Source organism: Lacerta agilis, chromosome 15, assembly GCF_009819535.1.
Source record: "Lacerta agilis isolate rLacAgi1 chromosome 15, rLacAgi1.pri, whole genome shotgun sequence".
In the NCBI taxonomy this organism is placed as follows: Eukaryota; Metazoa; Chordata; class Lepidosauria; order Squamata; family Lacertidae; genus Lacerta; species Lacerta agilis.
Window position 1 is genome coordinate 41538691 of NC_046326.1, and position 12538 is coordinate 41551228.

Sequence of the window (12538 nt, forward strand, 5' to 3'; positions counted from 1 at the left end):
CATGCCCAGAGACAGTCTATCTAGGTTCTTAGGGACATTTGGCCACTGTGGAGACAGGAGGCTGGAACAGGTGGGAAACTGGCCTGATCCAGAAGCCTCTTCCTATGTTCTCATGGTATGTTTTGCTGTTTATTGATTCAAGGTTTATCATATCTGTATTACTATTGTCTGTATTCACATTAGGGGAAAGTAACTGCCTTCCTGTTCCAGAAGGAACAGCTACTATTGGTTCATTCAAGTTGCTGTATTTGGATCCTCGGTCATTGGTTCCCACCAAAAGGCAGCTTTGTGATTGCTTGAGATTGTTCCCTGCGAAATGTATCCTTTCTAGCCAGTCTTTTGTCCCTATAAATGTAGCCTCCCTCTCCTCAGTTCCCCAGTCTTGTTTGCCTGAATAAAGAGTGTTACATGAAGAAGCTGTCTCCTGCCTGCTATGTCAGAGAGCTGAAATCACTTGCTGAATCACTATCCCCATGCTACATTTTACACTGCTTTTTTACACTTGCTTTTAATAGACGTTTATTGCAAGTTGCTTTCTGTTTTTCTCCCCCCGAAAAAAGCAATAGATAATAACCATCATTTTGATAAGTGAGAAGGCATCCTTCCCGGCCCTCCAAGACCTCGTTTCTGCTTTTACCATCGGCAAAAGGCTTTCGCTTCCTTTTGAGGGGGACGGGGCAGCCAAACCGCAGGGGCGCTGCTCGGAGGCAGGTGCAGAGACCACCGTTTCCTGAGAGAAGCGTTGGCAGCTGTGGAAGTGTTGCAGGCCACCCCCTCGGCCTCAGAGAGGAGATGCTGTACACAGCAGCATCACCAAGGAGCCATCTGAAGTTTTTAGGTGAGAGTTCTTCAGTAGCGTCAGACTTCCCCAACCAGCTGCCCTCCAGGTGTCGGGAACTACAACTCCCATCAGACCCCAGGAGTCCCACGTCATCTTCCTTCTGCCGTCTACGCTCTGGTAACCTCTAGGCTGGATTACTGCAATGCGTTACACGTAGGGCTGCCTCTGAAGACAGTTCAGAAGCTTCAGCTGGTGGCCAGGTTGCTCACTGGGCCTAGAAGGTTTGAGAATATAACGCCAATCTTGGCCCAACGGCACTGACTGCCAATTGGTTTCTGGGCCCAATTCAAAGTGCTGGTTTTGACCTAAAAAGCTTTAAATGGCTCAGGACTGCAATCCCTCAAGGACCGCCTCTCTCCTTTTGAATATCCCCGGACCCCGAGATCATCATCTGGGGCCCTTCTTTGTGTGCCTCCTCCATGAGAGGTCCAGAGGGCAGCAACACGAGAACGGGGCCTTTTCGGTAGTGGCTCCCTGCTTGTGGAATGATCTCCCCAGAGAGGCTCCCCTGGCACCTTCACTCCATATCTTTAGGTGCCAGGCAAAAGCCTTCCTCTTCTCCCAGGTCTTTGGCTGATTAAACGATCTATGGCCTTTTAAATGTGTTTGGCAAATGGGGGTTATTGGTTTGTTTCATTATGTGTTTTGAGTTCTCATTCTGTATTCTTGCGTTGTGAACTGCCCTGCGATCTTCAGATGAAGGGCGATAAAAACAATTTAATAAATGGTAATAATTATAATCTGGAGGGCAGCAGGTTAGGGAGTGTTGCTCTAGGGGTGCCACTTGTGCTCCAAACTGACCCCCGGAAACCCAACAGGTCCTTGGAAGCCCCTTTGAGGGATGACACACTAAATCAGGGGGAGACACACACACACACACACACACACACCAGGAAGTTGCTTTAGCAAGAGGTCAAAGGGAACCAGACCGTTCCTAATCACCTCTAAAGCACCAAGTCCAATATCATGCACCTAAAAAAAAAAAAGGAACTTAAGGCAGAGCCCCAAATGCTGCACCCAGAGAGGAGCTCACCTGCTGCAACTCTGCGAGAGTGCCTGCTCTGGTCTGCTGCCAGTCCATCTCTGCTGGGGGAGGGATAATTTGTCCACTGTCACTCTGACTATTCCCCATGCTGGGATGAGGGGAAAACACAGGACCTCAGAGAAGAGGCGGCCTGCCGCAACTCTGCACAAGTTGCTCCAATCAGGAGGCAACCCCCCCCCCGAACGGGACCTCAGAGGGCATCTAGTCCAACCTGCTTTGGAGGCAGAAAATCCACTGCAGCAGCATCCCTGATGGAAATCTTTTATCTGCTATCCTTTGGGGACAAAACAGAAAGCAACTGGCACACAACGCAGGAAGTCAGACCACTGGTCCATCTAGTAGCTCAACACTGTCCACACTGACTGGCAGCAGCTCTCCAGGATTTCAAACAGGGTGTCCTTCTCAGTCATACCTAGCGATGCTGGAGATTGAACTTAGGTGCTCTACCACTGAGCCACTGCCCTTCCCCTAAAAATAAACCAAGTTTCCAGTCCTCAAGGTTCTGAATTCAGGGTTGAAATAGCAAGCCTTGCTGGGTTCATCTAGTTCAGTATCGCCTACACTGACTGGCAGCAGTTCTCCAGAACCCGGAGATGCTGCCGGGTCCTTCTGCATGAAAAGCGAGGGCTACAGCCCTCCCCCAAGGGCTCTGCCTCCCTGCCACTCCTGGCTCAAGCTTGATAAAAACACACAGGTAGGCATGTTAACACCCGCAGGGTGTAGCAGTTGCCGTGTTGCCCTGGAGGCAAGCAGCCCTGCTCCACTTCCTCCTTCTCTCCTGAGTCAACAGCCCAAGCACACCCAATAAACAAGTGCTGTTTGCTTGGCACGAGGGGCGTGGCCAGCCTCTCCCCAGGGTGGCAATGGCACAGCTCCACCAAGGACGGGCGGAGAGCAAGCGGGCAGGCCTCCAAGGAGGCATTCCTGGGCAAGCAAGCTCCCTCCCTCAGGACTGCAAGAACTGCGTAGCCTTTGAATCAGGCCAGGGGAGAAGTTTAGGACCAAGGGCTGAATGTGGATCCCGGTCTCTTGAGCTGGTCCCTGGACACACCCCTCACCAGCCCTGATTCAGTAAGAATAAATACAGCCGTACCTTGGTTTTCAAACAGCTTAGTTCTCGAACGTTTTGGCTCCAGAACGCCACAAACCTGGAAGTGACTGTTCCGGTTTGAGAACGTTCTTTGGGACCCGGACATTCTTTGGAAACTTCCTGCAGCCAATCAGAAGCCACGCTTTGGTTTCTGAACGTTTTGGAAGTCAAACAGTCCTCCGGAACGGATTCTGTTTGACTTCCAAGGCAGGGGCGTAGCAAGGGGGGGCGGGCCGCCCCGGGTAGCGCCCTGGGGGAGTGACACTCAGGGATGATGGGAGCTGTAGTCCAAAAGGGGCCGCAGTTTAGCTCGCCTGCATTAAACTATGGAGGTTTTAAGTCCCTCCGGTTTTGAAGGAAAAGCAACCAGGACACACTCCAAGGATGGGAGAAAGCCCCTGAGCATTGCAGAGGTAGCCAGCAGGCTGGGTGGCCAAAGGGGCAAGGAGATCTCTGGCAAGGTCAGGCTGGAGCATCTTTCAGCTCCAGGCAACAAAGCCTCTCCATGCGCCCCCAAGTGGTGAAACGGAAGTACCGGCACCTGCATCGGGCTAAAAACCCGCCCGGCCCAGTATCCTGTTTCCAGCAGAGGTCAGGCAGATGCCTCTGCGAAGCCTGCAAGCAGAGGACAAAGATGGCAGATCTCTGACACTTCCCGCCCCCATCTGTGGTCTAGCAGGCCTCTCCTCAGTTTTGGGTTTGCGCACTAAAAATAAAGAAATCACAAGCCAATTAAAGCAGACCATTGCGCGCGCGGGGGGGGGGGGTGGAAATAGAGAGAGCAGCAGCACCAGCTCAGGAAATTGTCAACTGTGGCTTTGCTGGCAAGGCAAAAGATCGCCAGCACGATCAGATCACCCGTTTCCTTGCCGACCTTCTGCAGCCGAGGCGATAACAAATTGCCACCTGATCCACCTACAGCCCTCTCTCTCTTTCACACACACACACAGCCTGCAGAGCAACTAAAGCCCCAAGTGAAATCCTTGGCCAGCTGAAAGGATGTTTTGCTCATTTCCCCCCCAGCCAAGCCAGCACCCTTGACACTCAGAGCCTTGCAGATTAATCAACTCAAGTGTGTGTTGATTAATCTGCTGAACAATCAACTCAAGCGGGTGTTGACTGATGAATTATCTCTCTACGTTATATACGTATGGGGTGGGGGAACTGTTTGCAGCCCAGGGGCCACATTCCCCACCTGGGGAACCTTCTGAGGGCCAGCCCTCAGTGGTGGGTGCTAGTGGTGGGTGGGGCCAGAGGCAAAAGTGATTGGAAAAATGCCGGCCGGTTTTTACACACCCAAAGTTCCACCTCCCCCCCCCCAATCCAGGCAAGCCAAGAGCGATGGTCAGAGCTTATGACGTAATAGGAGAGGTTGGTCTTTTAAAGGTGGGACACAGCCCCTTCTTGCAAGAGAGCCACGCATCTGCGCTCAGAGGGGAAGCGATAATCCACAAGGTCAAAAGTGGGTAAATCAGAACAGTATTATAAAAACAATTGCAGCTTTAAAAAAAAAAAAAGTTCACACAATCAGTGGGATTCTTTTTTTAAAAAAGCACACACCCAGATTTCAAGAACCTGCAAGAAACAGAAGGAGCCAAGCAGGTTTCCCTGGGGAGGTTTTCCATAGCCAGAAGAGGCACCACCAATAAGGCCCCTGTCTGCACTAACCCTCTGCGCCACTTCATTCAGCTGGTATACATGAGCCAAGACCTCCTAACTCCATCTTAAAGTTTGGGCAGGTAAGAATGGAGATGGTGGCCTCTCAGGCAACCTGGTCTCAAGCGGTTAAGGCCTTGAAATGCTACTACGCAGCTGCACATGGAGGAGGAATCCCGTTTGGTGCAGATTTACGAACAGGACTTGGGGGTTCTGACCCAATCGAGCTTTGCCCTCCATTGGACCATTCACTCTCCAGTGGCTCTCCTCTTGCATCAAGCACCTGCTGGTGTCTGCTTGTGCACTGTCAGTTTTTTTTCATTTTTTAAAGGAAGCCTGAGAAATTATATGCAAAATTACAAACACACACACACACACACACACACACACACAATGAATATTATCTGTACAAAAGAGCCAAAATTCAGACCGTATTATATTTTCGCAGCCTAATTTTATAAATACATTATATCTTCCTATGCACATAAAATATAATGCTGTCATCAAGCAGCCCCCACTGGAGGTGACACATTATACGAGGCATCCAACTGTCAACTTTGTTGAATATTGCTTTTCAAGAATCTCAGCCTTTTAAGATTCCACTGGGCACTCCCCAGAACATGCATTCAATTGCCTTCCCCCCCCCGCCAGGGACTAGAAACTTGACTTCCTACAAAAAACAAAATTAAAACCAAGTTTCTCAGGAGGCTGAGGCTGCAGTCCTATAGCTGCAGGCAAATCTCTTAAACTCTTGGAGGCACCTGCAAGATTGCACTTTGACTTCTGCACCAAGAAATTGAAAGAGTTTGCCCATTTCTGCTCTGTAATGGCAAAATGCTGAAAGAAACACTCTCTCTGGCTCTCAAAGCTTTACCCAAAGGTCAGCAGAGCTGTAAAGAACCAGCTCAGCTTATAAAACTACGACGTTAAAAATAAAGAAACCTGAAAACAGCTAGAGATAATGAATTTTCAGAATTGGACAGCAAATGCGGTCATCTTGATCAGTGCTGGGGGACCCTGCAGGTGTTGCTGTCATATAATATTTTATTTATGGCCTTTATATCCCACCTAAGGAGCTCAAGGTGGCGTACGTGGCGTTCCCCCTCTTCTCTCCCATTAATCCTCACAACAACCCTGCGAGGTAGGCTAGGCTGAGAGAAGACAGCGACTGGCCCAAAGTCACACCCAATAAACATTTAGGTATTTGTTAAGATGTGCTTTTTATATATGTGAAATTGGAATCAGAAGAAATATAGGCTACAGCATAATAAAGTTAAGTGAAGAGAGGATATAAGAAGTTGAGATGTGGAATTTGATGTGTTATTTGATAAGAATAAGATTTAAGACTTAAGATATGTTGATTATAATTGTAAGACTAAGATCAGGTGCAAGAAAGTAGATTTTACAATGTTACAAAGTTACTAAAGAAGATTAGAAAAGAATGCAAAAGAGAGGATGTGAGGAAGTCCCAAGTTTAGAATTATAAAGAAGATAAGGATGAGTAAATAAGTGTTTTGTTTGTGTGTAGTTTGTGTAGTTTTTTGTAGTGTATGTATTTGTATTTTGTGTATTTTTACCGTTAAAATCCAATAAATTCTTATTTAAAAAAAAACCACAAAGTCACACCCAGTCAGTTTCATGGCCAAGAGGGGGAGATTTGAACCCTAGTCTCCCAGGTCCTAGTCCGGCATTCTAACCACACTGGCTCTCCCTTGGTGCCACCGCTGGGAGCTGCAACCCAAAGCATCTAGAGGAAGCCAGGTGAGTGACGGCTGGCCTAAAAGGATGCCAAACACAGTGGAAACCTAAGCAGAGCTTGGCTCTGAACTGCCGCAGGACGCAAACCTGCCAAGAGTGCTTTTAGCTAATTAAAGAAAGAAAGAAAGAAAAAAGAGTGTCATTTGGGAGCATCAATATATAGGACACAGGTCAATAGCCTTGGAAGAAAACCTCCCTCTCAAAAGGCACAGCTGTACCACCATCAATTTGGCAATGCGGACCGTGACCTCTGGAAAGAGCTGGCACAGGCAGTGCTCCCCACAAAGGCCAGATTCAGCTCAAATACACCCAAGTTCCTCCAGGATAATACAAAATAAAGCTGCAATTTCCTGGTTAGGAAAGGAACTAGGTGGGTTGGGCAACTTGCTTCCCCCCCCATCTCACACACAAAAAAGAAGTGGGGAGGGAATTGGCCAAGCAGCATCAAAGAATCTCAGCTTTCCTTAAAGAGTAACTGAGCTACAGTTATGTATCTGACAACAGCCGCAGGGATGCTGCTAGCCCAGAGATGGAAAGAAGGAAGAGTCCCTGCCAGAGAGGAATGGCAAGCTAAGCCGAAAACGGCAAAGTTGACTGGAAAGCTCAGGAACCAAGAGGAGAAAAACTTTTTGAAAGAATGGGGGGGAAATTATCATCTATTTAGGAGACCACTGTAAGCAGATGGAAATATTAACAGGATTCTAATTTCACTTCTATCGTAACAGATTCTATGGATAATATGGATGGATACAAAATATAGATTATATGCAGTTTTAAATGTTGATAATAGGACCCATGGAGGGGAGGGGGGAGTCTGGAGAGTCAGAGAAATCTCTATATACAGATATGTATTTGGTATTGTTATAAATTTATATTTGCAAAATCAAATAAAAACGATTTCCAAAAAAAAAAAGTTGAGCTAGTCCCTGTGGTTTCAAAGTTGAAGATGAAACTAGTGCAGCCCCAAGGAAAGAAGCTTCCGACAGTGGAATGGACAGGCTTGGAAAGTGGGGGGGGCCATCTGTCAGGGGTTCTTTAGTTGGGATTCCTGCTTTGCAGGGGGTTGGACTAGATGACCCCTTGGGACTCCTTCCAGCTCGATGATCCTACGATTGTATGATCTGGCTGCTCTAGACAGCCCCAGGTGTGCACAGGCGCAAACACACAAACAAGCAACAACCCCGCGGGAGGAAACCAGCTGAAAATGCATTCCTGACCCATTTGGCTCAAGACTGCCTACTCTGTCCGGCAACGGCTCACAGGGGTTTCGGGGAGGGAGTCTCTCTAGAAACGCCAGTGTGGATTGAATCTGGGACCTTCTGAAGTCCAACGGCGAAGGCAAAAGAAAACGGGTTGCCTGGCGCTGTTGTGAGCTCAGGCGACTGACAGGTGGATGATCCGAAGCGTCCCACTTCAGACTCTCCCCTCGTTACTAAGTGAATTTTTAATCAGGTGTTCTGGGTCAAATTACAATGCACCCCACCTGTCCCTCTGAGGTCCGTCTGTTATTTCACTTCCCTTTTATTAATAATCTGGGAATTTCTTAGTAACAGGAGTTTTCCTGTCCAGCGGCCGTGGCCGGTTATATCCTCTGCTCTGGGCTTCAGGAGTTAACCTCTCCTTTGCCTCCAGTTCGGGGTCTCTCCTTATTAGATCCCCTCACTATATCATTTACTGTATATACTTGAGTATAAGCCTAGTTTTTCAGCACATTTTTTGTGCTGAAAAAGCTGCCCTCGGCTTATACTTGAGTGAGACGGGCGGTGGGGGCGGCGAGAAAGAAACCCTTTCTCTCCGCTCGTGCCGCCACCCACTCTCCCCAGTCAACCATTCCTTAAGAAGCATACAAGAACAGTGGTTCTTTACTCTCCCCAGGCAGCTTGTTCCATTCCTGAACTGCTCGCATAAATGCAAACTTGGCAAAGGAGGAAGAGAAAGGAGCAGCCCAAAGGGCTGCTTTTGGGCTGCTTGTTCCTCCTCCTCCTCCACAGCGGCAAAGGTGAATCGGCTTATACTCGAGTCAATAAGCTTTCCCAGGTTTTTGTGGGAAAATTAGGTGCCTCGGTTTATATTCGGGTCGGCTTATATTCGGGTATATACGGTAGCTAAGCCCTCTTAGCAACTCTGTGGCAATACCAGGGTTTCCGCCCGCTAGCCCCTCCTGAGGGAACTCCAAGACACAAACTATCCCCCTTCAGTATAGTTTTGTCCTTTCCCTGAGTTCAGAGCCTATATAACTCGCTGGACCAAATGAACAATGATATTTTCTTAGCTCAACAATAAGAGGTCTTTATTTCTTACAGAACATAACGGTTTCAGTGATGGTTCATAGGCTTAGTTTCATAACAGTGTAAACTCTTTCTTTCAGCAACATATACATATCTTCAATGATCCTAACCTAACCTAACATAAACCTAACCTGGCCCCACACCCTCCTTCTTCCAGTAACCAGTCTCCTCACACTCACGGCTGCTCCCTCCTTTTAAAGAGCGGAAGGTCCCACCTCCCAAGGGGTATCTGCCACTCAAACTGGGGTGCCCATTAACTCCCAAAACACCGTGGGTTTCTGAACATCCCCTAACTTAGATCTGATTCATTACATCGGCCAGGTGCAATTCCACATCCCTTCCATTGCATATTTTTCACCTAGCAATCGGCTGCTTGCGACCGAGTGAAGATGCCTGGGGTGCCAGAATGGTGCCTGACATCTCTACCATCTGGAGATCTCGGTGCCTAGCTTATACATCTGAGTGAGAATCCCACAAGCAGGACCTGAAAGCAGCAGCAACTCTCCTCACTTGCAGTTTCCAACAACTGGCATTCAGAGGCATTGACTGCCTCCAACAGAGGAGGGAAAACAGAGCCATTGTGCCTTGTGGCCAGTGACAGCCTTAACCTCCATGACTTTCCTTAACCTCAAAGCTGCTCATTCGGGCAACCGTCGTTCTCTCTGGTGGGAGCAAACAGCGTAGCTCTTCCTCTTGACTCTGCAGAATCTCTGACCTCTCAGCTTCATCAGACGACTCCCGAGTTGCATGAAAATTGAATCGCCTCCCACCTGCTCCTTGTTAATGGCGCCTTCTTCTCGCAAAGGTCTGCTGAGCTGCGGTTCTTCCCCCCACCCCTTACTATCAGGTCAGATTCTCTGCCCACCCAGGCCAGTGTTGCCTGCTCTGAACGGCAGTGAGTCTTCAAGATCCCCTGACGAGGCCCTTCCCACCTCTTGCCATCTGATCTGCTTACATTTCAAGCACACATTCCCCCCCCACACACAAAGAATTCTGGGAACTGTAGTTCACCCCCACAGAGAACTACAGTTCCTGCCACCTTTAAAATGCAGTTCCCAGGATTTTTCGGTGGAGGAGGAAAATATGCTTTAAATGTATGGTGTGTAGGCAGCCTTGGGATTTGGGGGGATTGCACCTGAGACCTTCTGCATGCCAAGCAGCTGCCCTGCCACTGAGCTGTGGCCTGATGGGATTTGGAGTCCGGCACCCCTTGCCTTGTGCCATAACATTCATTACTTCTGCACCAAGAGACTGAATCCCGTCTTAATGTTTAATTTCCCTCTAACTCCAACCCTCCCTGTAACCCCAGTTGTTTTGGGGGAAGGTGTGGTCACCCAGACATGAGTACAGGGCCCTCTGTACATGCTCAGGGGCACCTTGGGTTCACATTACTGCAAAGACATCGCTATATTGAGTGTTAGTGCTGAAAACCGGCTTGGACACCCCAGGGCATTTCCAGGGGGGAGGAATCCCGTAACCCCCTTGAAGCGATGTGTGCGTAGCTGAGAGAGGATTTTCCTCTAGGGGCCAAATTAAAAACCGGGGATAACATGCTCTTCCTGAAAGCCCTGGACCTATTAAGCTATTTTGACAGCGGCATCAATCCTGCTCTCTCTGAGGAGCTGCCTCGGTCTTCCCTGGAGAGGCTTTGCGGCTGGCAGGATGAAAACAAACCCAAGACTTGCTTTGAGCAATGGGCTAGGTTCCAGGTCTGATTATTGAGGCTGAGCTGGGGGATCTGTGAGGCTGGGCTGTGGGGAGGTTTGCACTCAAAAAACTGTTGTTATTTGTTAATATTATTATTATTATTATTATTATTATTATTATTAATTTATTGATTGATTAAAATTGTTTGCCTACTGCTTTATCATAAAAAATACACCAAAGCAGTTTGCAACTATAAAGCCATAAAACCATGCAATATAACCATAAAAAAGTTTAAAGAGGGCATCCATTAGCCTTTGTCGAAGGATGTATTATTAATTTCCTGCAGAGGCACTTAATTTGTTATTGTTATTTATTTATCAAGGGATGTTGATTCTCCAGTAAGTTAAGGCAGCAGTGTTAGAAACTCAGATATATAAGCTAGGGGCAAATGGCTCCTTAAACTAAGGTTACAGTCGCCAAAATGGAGTATCAGGTGACAGACTGACTGTGATTGATACTCAGTTAAACATCTGGTTAGTTTATATGACAACCTTGAATTAGATTAAGAACTTAGAGAAGAAAAGTCACTTGATCCAGGGACAGTCCTCACATATATACTGTATTGGCTTATTCCTAACTTTTTTTCTTAATGGTGACACGGACCATTCATAATGTAGGAATATTCTTCGCAGCTGTGAGCAGGGCAGTGGGGTGGAGTAATTGGAGACAAGCTACAACAATTAACTATAACGTCTTCACTGCTCCTGCTCAGGGTGCATTTTGGTTCCTGAAATTCATTCAGATAAAATATAAATGTGATAATTCTACAGGATGTGGTCTTAGTGTGTGAAAACAGTCCAGATCCAATGATCCTCGGGTAGGCAATTCCAGATGGAGATTGTTAGACACCATCCTGCCGCCCGGGCATCCTCACTTAGATAGCTTGGCACAAAATGCGCCTGGCGCCAGACACCCCCAATGGGCAACCTGCAAGCAGGACCTGAGCAGAAGAGCAACGCTCTCCCCTCCTGCGGTCTCCAGCAACTGGCATTCAGAAGCATCGCCATCCTGGCTAGAAGCCAGAGACAGCCTTATCCTCCATGAGTGCTAGATAGCCCAAAGATGTAGCTCAGCACAAGGCAGTTAAGTCCCAAAGCTGTGGTCATATCCCAGGAATGACACTGTTATAATAAAACGGGACATAGCCAAGTCACTTCAATGGAGCCTCCCTGGCCAGACGCAGTTTACCACAGTCTTTCTGGAAAATGAGAGAGAGGCTGAGGGTGGGGTGGGGCGTGCCAGGAGGACCCCTTCTCCTCGCCCGGAGACCTACCTATGGACGAAGCATCCTCGTGGTCGGAGCTGGTGCAGCTCAAGTCACTGCTTCCTCCTCCTCCTCCTCCCGCTCTTTCGGGGTCGCTGCTGCAGCCGGGAGACTCGTTTTCCTGGACCAGGCGCAGGTGGCGCTCGGGGGAGCCGCAGCCGTCGAGGAGCTCCCGATTTGGGGGGCGTTTCCAGAGGCGAGGGGGCGGCGGCGGAGGCAACCGCCGGGCCAACGGGGGCTCCCCCAGCGCCGAGTCGTGCGCCCTAGGCGCGCCGGGGCTGGAAAGACCCCTCGGCGTCTCCTTGGGCGCGCAGGGGCTGGACGGGGCGGGGGGCTGTCCTCCGCCTCCTTCTCCTCCCCGCCGCTGCAGCGCCGCCTCCAAGTAGACCACTTTGAACTTCTCCTCCTGCAGGGCCCGCTGGAGCCGCTGCAGCGTCCGCCGGCACCGGCCCAGCTCCTCCTCCATGGAAGCCACCGAGTCCAGGCGCAGAGCCGGCGCCACCTCGCCGGGGAACTCGAGGCGCCAGTGGTGCTCGAACTCCATCGCCGCTCCTTCCCCTTCTCCCCCCGGGTCCCCCATGGCTGGGCGCCGGGGCCGGATCGGGGCCTCCCGGGGCGGAGGGTACCTTGCCGAGGATGGAGAGCCTCGTCCCCACTCCTTTGCGCAGAAGGTGTTCGCCCGTCGCCTCCCCCGGAGCACAAATAAATTCAAACTTTCCCCAAAGTTTCCTCCTCCTCCTCCTCCTCCTCTTCTCGCTTCGGGAGCTTCTTCCGCTCTCGGCGCCTTAGGCCAGCCCCTCTCTCCGGCCGGAGGGATCCGCCCAGCGGGCGGGGCTGCAAAGGCCGTCCCAGGCTGCCGTCCCAGGCCCTGGTGGGCGCTGCTTCTGCG

General features: G+C 49.6%; 1 protein-coding gene across 1 annotated transcript in view; it reads right to left on the bottom strand.

Annotated features, from left to right (window-relative positions):
- ABR (ABR activator of RhoGEF and GTPase) overlaps positions 1 to 11945 on the bottom strand; it is a 112515-nt gene extending 100570 nt beyond the window's left edge. The window contains exon 1 of the mRNA XM_033172416.1: positions 11659 to 11945. The gene's annotated coding sequence lies outside the window, so the exon portion shown is untranslated. The remainder of the gene's footprint in view (positions 1 to 11658) is intronic.
- Positions 11946 to 12538: the final 593 nt, after the last annotated feature.